The sequence below is a fragment of the Pan troglodytes genome, chromosome 14 (genome assembly GCF_028858775.2).
Source record: "Pan troglodytes isolate AG18354 chromosome 14, NHGRI_mPanTro3-v2.0_pri, whole genome shotgun sequence".
NCBI lineage: Eukaryota > Metazoa > Chordata > Mammalia > Primates > Hominidae > Pan > Pan troglodytes.
Genome location: NC_072412.2, coordinates 30,533,218 through 30,542,039, shown reverse-complemented (window position 1 = coordinate 30,542,039; position 8,822 = coordinate 30,533,218). Strand labels below are relative to the sequence as shown.

The window sequence follows — 8,822 nt, the reverse complement described above, 5'->3', positions numbered from 1 at the left end:
GTGAGCCGAGATTTCGCCACTGCACTCCAGCCTGGGTGACACAGCGAGACTCTGTCTCAAAAAAAACAAAAAACAAAAAACAAAAAACAACTTGTTTTCAGGCCAGGAGCGATGGCTCATGCCTGTAATCCCAGCACTTTGGGAGGCCAAGGGGGGCGGATGACTAGAGGTCAGGAGTTCAAGACCAGTCTGGCCAACATGGTGAAACCCCATCTCTACTAAAAAAAAAAAAAAAAAAATTAGCAGGGCATGATGGCAAGTGCCTGTAATCCCAGCTACTGGGGAGGCTGAGGCAGAAGAATCACTTGAACCCTGGAGGTGCAGGTTGCACTGAGCCGAGATCGTGCCACTGCACTCCAGCCTGGGTGACACAGTGAGACTTCACCTCAAAAACAATAAACAAAAAAATCTAGTTTTCAATTTAAAAAAAAATAGGAGATAGAGTCTGCAAATATTGTCATGCCACTCTGCAGAAGGGAGGGCAGATTTTAAATTGAGTATCTGCTCCCTAAATCTTGGACAGGTAGCTGCTGGCATCCAACCCGGCCCCTTCACGATAACCACCTGCCTCTGGTTCAATAGCAATAGCACCAAGTCCCACATGAGAGGAAGGGAGACCCCTCCACTGAAGCAGGGTGGGGGGGTCCCTCAATAATGATCCATTCCAGTGGGTCCTGCCCCTCATCTACATCTTGTCTTCACTGCCTCACCCGGAGCACCCTTCTTTCTCCAACCCTCTCTTGCCTCACCTCTCTCTAGCTTTTTGGTTTAGCAATGTGTGGTGTCCAGTTCATCTACTTCTCTAGCTTCATCTGGCCTTAACTCAATGTGTGACTTATTCCCTCCCTTCTAGCAAGATTTCTGTTGATGATTGTTTCAGAGGGTGGCCTCCCCATCCAACCACTGGGACTCCCTCTTCTTCCCTCTCTGTATCTCTCCCACAGGCTGGCCTGACAGCCTGGGACCTGGCCCAGGGTCGGCAGGCCAACAACTACTGTATGTGCACCAAGAATGTCTCTTTTTTTGACATCTTACTCTTTTATGATCTAAAGATACCAAGTGGGCTCTTCGGGAACCTGGTGAGACATTTCCCAAGTCTGAGCTGAGACCCATTCTTCTCCAGTCAGAACACAGTCCCTATTGTCTGAAGTAAGAACTGGCGGCTACTACTTTCTACATTCCTAACTATGGGCCAGCTTCCCAATACCATAATCATCATCATCACAACAACTACTACTGGCTTGTAGGGACATCCTATGTGTTTGACACTACTTTTAAAGCATCTTGCAAATATCATCTTTTAAGTTTACACAACCCAATGAGAAGACACTAACATTATCTCTAGATGAGAAAACTGAGGTTAAAAGAGGTTGTTCTGCTAGTAATTGGTGAGGCATGGATTCCAGTCCTGACAAACTACCAGATGCCCCCAAATCCTGAACTAAATACACAAAGAGAAAACTGAATCATGCCTGATTTACCAGAAAATTCTCAGTGTGTACAAAGCACACAAGGAAAGTCAGGTGTCCCTAAGTGGATGCCATCAAATTCTAGTATCTACTAGTCAAAGATATTGGTCACTGTTTATATGTCCTAGGAAACAGTCTTTATTTTTATTGAGGGATGTCAGAGAAATATGCATTTTTTAAAAATTTACTTAAATTAAAAAGATATTCTTGGCTCCCGTTATGCTAACAATTTTTGGGGACTATATATATATATATACACACACACACACACACACACACACACACAGACATAAGCCATAAAGGACAGTCATCATAATCACTCCCTTGTATGGCTCTTCCTCTGTATGACTTCATCAGACTCACTAATGTAGCTGGAGGAAAACACAGTCACATTGATTGTCTTACTTTAAATTCATGATCTTGAAAGTCTAGTGGGCCCTGATGGCTGCCCAACAATGGTATTATACTTCCGTAGTTCATGCACTCTCTTATTCTTCTAGACAATATAGTCTATTTTTATTATTCACAGTAGCTATCTCCCATAAGATTGTCAGGAATGCTGAATTAACAAACACTAAACCATCGCTCTTAGGGGAAATACAGAGTCAGGTCTCTGCAAGCTTCTGGCCACAACATTTTCATCAACCAATAAGCATAATCTTATTTTATGTATGTTTCTGTTTAAGGACACCTTATTTAATATATATTATTGATTCATTAACATTTAATTCACAGACAAAAGCACTAAAACGCACTTCTGAATGGAGCTTCTCTAGCATACGTATTTTCTGCATAAGGCACATCACAGCCTTTCTTGCACTCAGCAATCCTGGGCAGCACTTGAGCACTATACTTGGACAGGGGGCATTTTAAACAGCAAAGTCACCAACAAAAAGCACAAAAAATGCTAAAAACGTGACACTAAAGAGACCACAAAGATGACACTTGCTTATAGTATAAGAGCTGAGATGGGAAGGCAGACTGTGGCCTTGTTCAACCTCAGCTGGGAACATGCACCTGGGATGACTGAAAATAATCCATAGTTTGTTATACACGTGGAAAAGGACATTGTATCCAGGCCAGAGCGGAGAAACCTTAGAAGTCATGACCTCTGACCCAGAGGTCAGCCTCCCTGCTGCAGACAAACGGCCTCTTAACTGTCACAGAACTTTGGGAAAGCTCTTAACTGCCACTGACACAGTGTCCAGCCACATCTCTTGATGAACCTGAAGTAGAAGGAGCTCCACAGGGATGTTTGAAACCAATGATATTCAGATATTTCTGCTGGTCTGAGTGTCCCAGAAAGAAACCAGACTGAAGGGGAAAAGTAGAGCAGTTCCAGGAGAAAATCCTTATGAATAAAGAAGTTTATCCAAGGGCACAGCAGAGCAGCAAAGCATGTCGGCCAGGCAGCAGGGTTGGGCGGCTCCCTGGGAGGCTGGGTAGAGCTTGTCTGGCTTCCCCCGCCTCAGTGCAGTATGCTCCAGAAAGGAGAGGGCTGGGGTGTAAAGGAACCGTAGCATGTACACTCCAGTGCCAACAGAGGGGTGATCCAAGGGAGCTGGTGGCAGCCGGGGAGTGGCCTCTGTGAGGGGAATGGAGCAGGAGAATGGAGGAAGGGGGTCTGTCAGGCACATGACGGAAGTGGCCATGCCTCCCTCCAGGTGCTTCTGGGAGCAAAGTGATCTAGTAGAAGGGGGCATTCAGATCTCAAATGAAAACGCATCTAGAAATCCCAAGGAATGTTTTGGAAGGGGGATCATGAGGGGGTAAAATAGAATTTTTGCTGGGAAAAGAAGCAGGAGGAGGGAGAATTACAAGGTCACTGTAAATGTGAAGTGTGTGTATTTTCTAACAAATGAAACTTGCTGGAAACTAAAAGCTTTGTGTAACGCGTGCTGCTATGAGCCTGGAATTTTTCCATGCTATGAAATAGATGGTAAGCCTTAGCCAGAGCGGGGAGGGAAACATCCCAGTTAGGTTTCAATCCTCTTCCTCGTGTCCCATGGAGCAGATTGTCACTGGGAGTCCTCTTCTTGCAGTGGTGTCCTTATTTCTGAGACCTGGACTTTGCCTAGGCGGGTGCTGGAGGAACAGTCTCGGAGTGCAATGTTGTCGTTGGATTCATAGGAAGCTCTACCTCTCTCCACTCGGGCTGGTGAAGTTTGCAGTGGCCACTAAAGACCTCTCAGGCCAGCCCAAGCCTGCTGCGCCTGTTTCTGTGTTCTCTTTGGCAATTGCATTCTCTTTCGGACCCAGCTTCCTCCTACATGTTGTGGTCATCAGAGAGGTGTTTTTTAAACTAATCTCAACAGCTAAATACAAACTCAGAAAGACTCTGTTGGACAAAAAAAAAAAAAAAAGGGCAGGAAGTGGGGGATGAGGTTTACATTTTAACATAAAAAGCTCCTGCTTGAAATTAGAGGCGAACTTTCCCCTTTTAGTCTAAAATATGTATACCTATCCATTCCTCATACAACGAGTGACAATGAGCGTCTCTCCAGCCTCCCATCCCATACATACTCTTGCCGTAGTCACCAATGACAAATATATTTGGTCAATTTTGTGCCTGTGATTAAAGCAAACCTCTATAGAGCAGGCCCTCAGGCCAGCCCCGAGACTCCACTGACCACCTCTAGTCATTTTGTTTCCTAACCTGCCCCTCCCAGTGTCCTGAGGCCCAACCTGTTGCCAACCATGACCTGGCTGAGTTTCTTGCTGGCCCCCATTTTGTCCTTTTCAGAAGGCCAGCAGGACCCAGCTAACAGAGCTAGTGCTTACAGGGAGAAGGGCCTCAAAGGTGGGGTAGACAGGATGTTGAACTCCAAAGTCGGTTAAAGTTAAGAGGGAAAAGTACCACTGCAATCTACAGAGGCAGGTTCAGAATTTGGAAATTCAGGTTTCCTGGAGAATCCCTCGGGCGGAAGTTCACACCTCTGGCAAAGGCCTCATGACACTATGGAAAGCTCACAGGTTTCGGTTCTTATTCTGCGGTGATCTGTCAGGTGAGTTTGGAGTGGCCACTGACATTCTAACCTCAGAATTTTATCTAGATTTCCAGGAAGTTGCGAGAAAGCTGCAGAGGGTAAACCCTGAGAACTTTGTGGCTCTAATGATTAGAAGTAGGGGCAAAAGAGACCAAGAGGAGGCACTGAGGTGTCAGCCTCAGGCAGTGTTAGCTCTGCACTCTGCTGTATGATACCTGCCAGTTCTGCATGGCCCTTCCAAGCTCCTGACACTGATGTTTCTGTGTCTCCTGACTTCTGTAGCTCATTAGGTCACTTGCTCCGAAGACATTCAGGACCCCCAAAAAGACAGCCCAGTGAAGGGCACTTCTTATCTGTTTTCATTACCATCGTATTTCCTAGCATGTTGAACAGCATTGAATAGAGATCTTCTCAGCTATGAAAAGGACACTGATGTCTAACACCACAGCAGCCTCATTTTGTCATGTTTTCCTTTCTTTTGATTACTTTAAATTATTTTTAATTTTTTTATTAAAAATGCCTATCTTATAAGTTGTGTGACATTTCCCCACTTAAAAGCTTAGATGAAGCCCCATTTTCAACAAGTTAAATCCTTGGCATGAATTTTTTTGATTTTTTGTGATCTGGTCCAAGCTTTCTAATGTCACCTCCTGTCTCTTCCTCCCTCTCTGTTATGCTAATAATTCAGAGCTTATCAGTGAGGTCTGATGCTAAACAAAACACTCTCATATCTCTGATTTTGCTTATATTGCTGTTTCTTCTGTCTTCTGGGGAACATCTCCTCTGCCTGTAAAACATTCTTCTGCCATAATTTCTTGTAAATCACTTTATTACCCCACCTGCTTCATTTCTCCTTCAAAGGCACCTGGCCTCCCTACACCTCACTGCATACTCCCCCAAATCAACTTCATTTATTGTGGTTGTATACAGCCTTTTATTATTTAACTTTTCATATGTGTCTTATCGTTTCAACTGTTGTAAGTTTTTTAGGGCAAGAGGGATGGTTCTTAGATTACTTTTATACCCCTCATGTTACCTGACACAGTATTACCCATACAGCTCTATAGTAAATATTCAATTAAAATCTAGTAGGAATAGACACCAGATGCAGTGGCTCACTCCTGTAATCTCAGCACCTTAGGAAGAAGGGGTCAGGGGATCGCTTGAGGCAAGGTTAGAGACCAGCCTGGACAACACAGTGAGGCCCCTTCTTTACAAAAAATTTAAAAATTAGCCGGGTGTGGTGGCACACACCTGTAGTTCCAGCTACTTGGGAGGCTGAAGCAGAAGGATTGTTTGAGCCCAAGAGTCCAAGGCTGCGGTGAGCTAGGATCACACCACTGCACTCCAGCCTGGGAGACAGAGCAAGTCCCTGTCTTTGTATACATATATGAATAGAAGGCATACCAACCAACTCCTTTGAAAACATACCCACCTTAAGTTTTCTTTCTAAACCTGCCACATCTATCTCTAACCAGGCACTTTTCCATCTTTTAACTACCTTCAGTGTTCAAAGTCAGTTGACCAACATCAACTGTGTTGTGCATGACTAACTCTTAGGAAGGAGGTAACTGAAGCCAGTTTTGCAGACATGAACCAACGGCCAGTAGAAGTGTTCTGGACATTGTGCATGAGTCCGTCCCACTGAGGTGGACTGAAAAGCCATGAAAAGAAAAAAACCAAGTGGCCTAAAGATACACCTTTAGCGAGTGAGTACAACAATTAGAACCTCTCTAGCCATTCTTATTTTAGGTAGACAAATTGTGTTTATTAAAGTTTAAAAATGGAGTTTTGGAGAAAACAGAATAGGTAGCTCAATACAGCTTTGGTTTTTGTGGATGTCTCTTCGGTGCCAAATTATGTCCTAAAAGTCTGTCTTCTCAAAAGAAATCCAACCAAGTTTCCTCTTCAGTGATTTCCCTTAGGAATCAAGAGAGTAGAACGATATATTGTGGGTAATTGAATAATTGAAAGCAGAATGATTTTTAAAGTATGAAGAAAGCTACTGTAGCATTTTAGATCATTCTTACCAATGATTCCTAGGATATATATCATAAATATTTACATAATATAGGTAGTAGTGTACATCAGAACCCAAACACAGTGTATACTGTCAGTGCAACTTGAAACTTAAAAAAAAAAAAGCCTTAAAATGAATGCTATACTCCTCTTGACTGAAGAAAGCCTTCGATCCCAAACTTTTACATTGTCTTGGGGTGACCTTTTCTCATGTTCTCTCTCAGCATTCCTCAGTCTTTCAAAACATGGCTAGAAAACACAAGCCTTCCTAGTTACGGTAAGTTCATCCTACTGAGAAATCCAACTTTTTTCAAAGCGAAAATAAGCCATGAATTCAACCATTCAGCCAGACTTGGAGATTATGAAGATTCCTGGCTCTTGGGCTCCTACTTACTTGCCAGAAATATCAAAAGACATCAGGGTTTGTTATCCTTAACATACAACCTATTTGATTCAAAGACACTTTGAGAAGTAGTCATGCACACAATGATCATATCCTAAATCCTATCTATGTTCTGGACAGACGCTGGACAGCATTGCAGCAAGAGCCTATGACAGAGTCTTTTTCCATCCTGAAGTCAGGATCCACTGGATAAAGTTTATCAAGAGGACTTCGTCTTCTTAGTATGTGATTTCCAGAAATGTGGACATTGAAGGAGAGCACATATCCTCTTAACATTTTCAACTGTGATGCTCTTCTAATTGCACCCACATCTCCCTGTCCCTTGCCACTCCAATCTATTCTCCACAATGCAGATCAAAGTATCTCTGCAAAATGCAAATCTGATTATGTCTCTTCCCTATTGAAAATGGCTTTAAAGTCCCCCGTTGCTCTTAGGATGAAGTCCAAATTCCTTATTTTGGCTTACAAGCCAAAATCCAGCCCTGGATCCAGTCCTGGCTTACCTCTCTAATTGTTTTTTAACTTTACCACCTACCACCTACCACCAGCACACATCTCCTCTGCTTTCCAACTATATCGAAAAGCACTTAATTCCGTTTGCTCTCTTGTCTCTGTCTTCGGCATTTTGTTCCCTCCTCTCCTGCTCCCCACGTACTCTTAATGTAGACTTTATTTCATAAACACATATGCTCCTGTTTGCACAAACTCATGTAAGAATACGTGTTTCAGGTGGTATAAAGAATAAGATTTAACTGCTACTATTATACACTACAAATTCTGTAGTGATACTACACACCAGCATGTAACTTGGAAATCTAAATACTGTCAAATTTTTGTCTTGATGACCACCTTCTTCCCCCTCACCAAGTGAGTTGGAATGTTTGATGTTAGATAATAAATTCTATTTCAAATCAAAGGCAACTCTATTATGGTAGAGTGCTCTGGCCTCCTCTCTGGATGCCTTTCATTGTTCACTAATGAGATAAAATGTGGTTGCCCCATATCTGTCTTTGTTTGTTTTGGCTTGGTCTTGACTATGTAAAAGATCATACAGTAACATTAACAAGATATTTAATTCACTAAAGAGGTCTTTAACTTCCTTATTTGCTAAATTAATAGGAAGATAATATAGGGAAACAACAAAATACAATTCACCAACCCAATTTTTAATAGACTTGACAGTCTCTGTGGGCCCTTGGAAAAAGCATCATGGTACTTTCTGTAGTTACACAGAAAAATCATTTTGCATTTGGATACATTATCTCACTACCTCTAAGCTTAAGCTTTCAACTACTGAAATGCAGACTCACATGTAGTAAGAATCCAAATATTTTGTGGGTTATTGGTTATTGCCAACATATCTGGTAAATGATCTGAATTCCATTTTAAGCTGTCTTAATGCCAAAAAAGTATATCCTTAAATAACTCAACTTTAACCCAGTAGGTTTTTACTAAGAATTTACTGTAGCTTAAGGCTTTTGTTCCTCAAAAAAGCCCTCATTTAGATTGATGTCTCTGAGTAATTATTAGGTGTGCCCAGGATATACTGGAGTGAATGCTCAAACATTGACCTTGATGCTAGGACTCCCCTGGGTGGCTTCCCTGAGCCTCCTGATGCTTTGGGCAGGGTTGGCACCCCTGCCTGGTTCTTGTCCCTCAGAGGCTTACATGGCTGTATGCAGACAACTGGTGTGTCACCTGTCTCACTATGCCTTTGTAAAAGTGCTACCTGGATGGGTCATGAGAATGAGGGATTTGCCATATTAAATTCTTAAGATTACTTCCTACAGAATTCCCAAAATCAAAGATTTATACCATCAGGGTCACTATCCAGCCAGAAGTGACCCAGAATCTCCTGTTTCAAGTCACCCAGGAGGTCCTGAAGTTGAATTAAACCAACATGTTTGTGAAGTGACTGCTGGGGATTGTGCACAGGGCAAGGGG

The 8,822-nt window shown here is 42.7% G+C and overlaps 1 long non-coding RNA gene across 1 annotated transcript; it reads left to right on the top strand.

Annotated features, from left to right (window-relative positions):
* Positions 1-2,679: 2,679 nt before the first annotated feature.
* Positions 2,680-6,896, top strand: LOC134808120 (uncharacterized). Its single transcript, XR_010150424.1, has 3 exons — positions 2,680-4,474; positions 5,964-6,165; positions 6,700-6,896. It is a non-coding gene; the product is annotated as an uncharacterized LOC134808120 (long non-coding RNA).
* Positions 6,897-8,822: the final 1,926 nt, after the last annotated feature.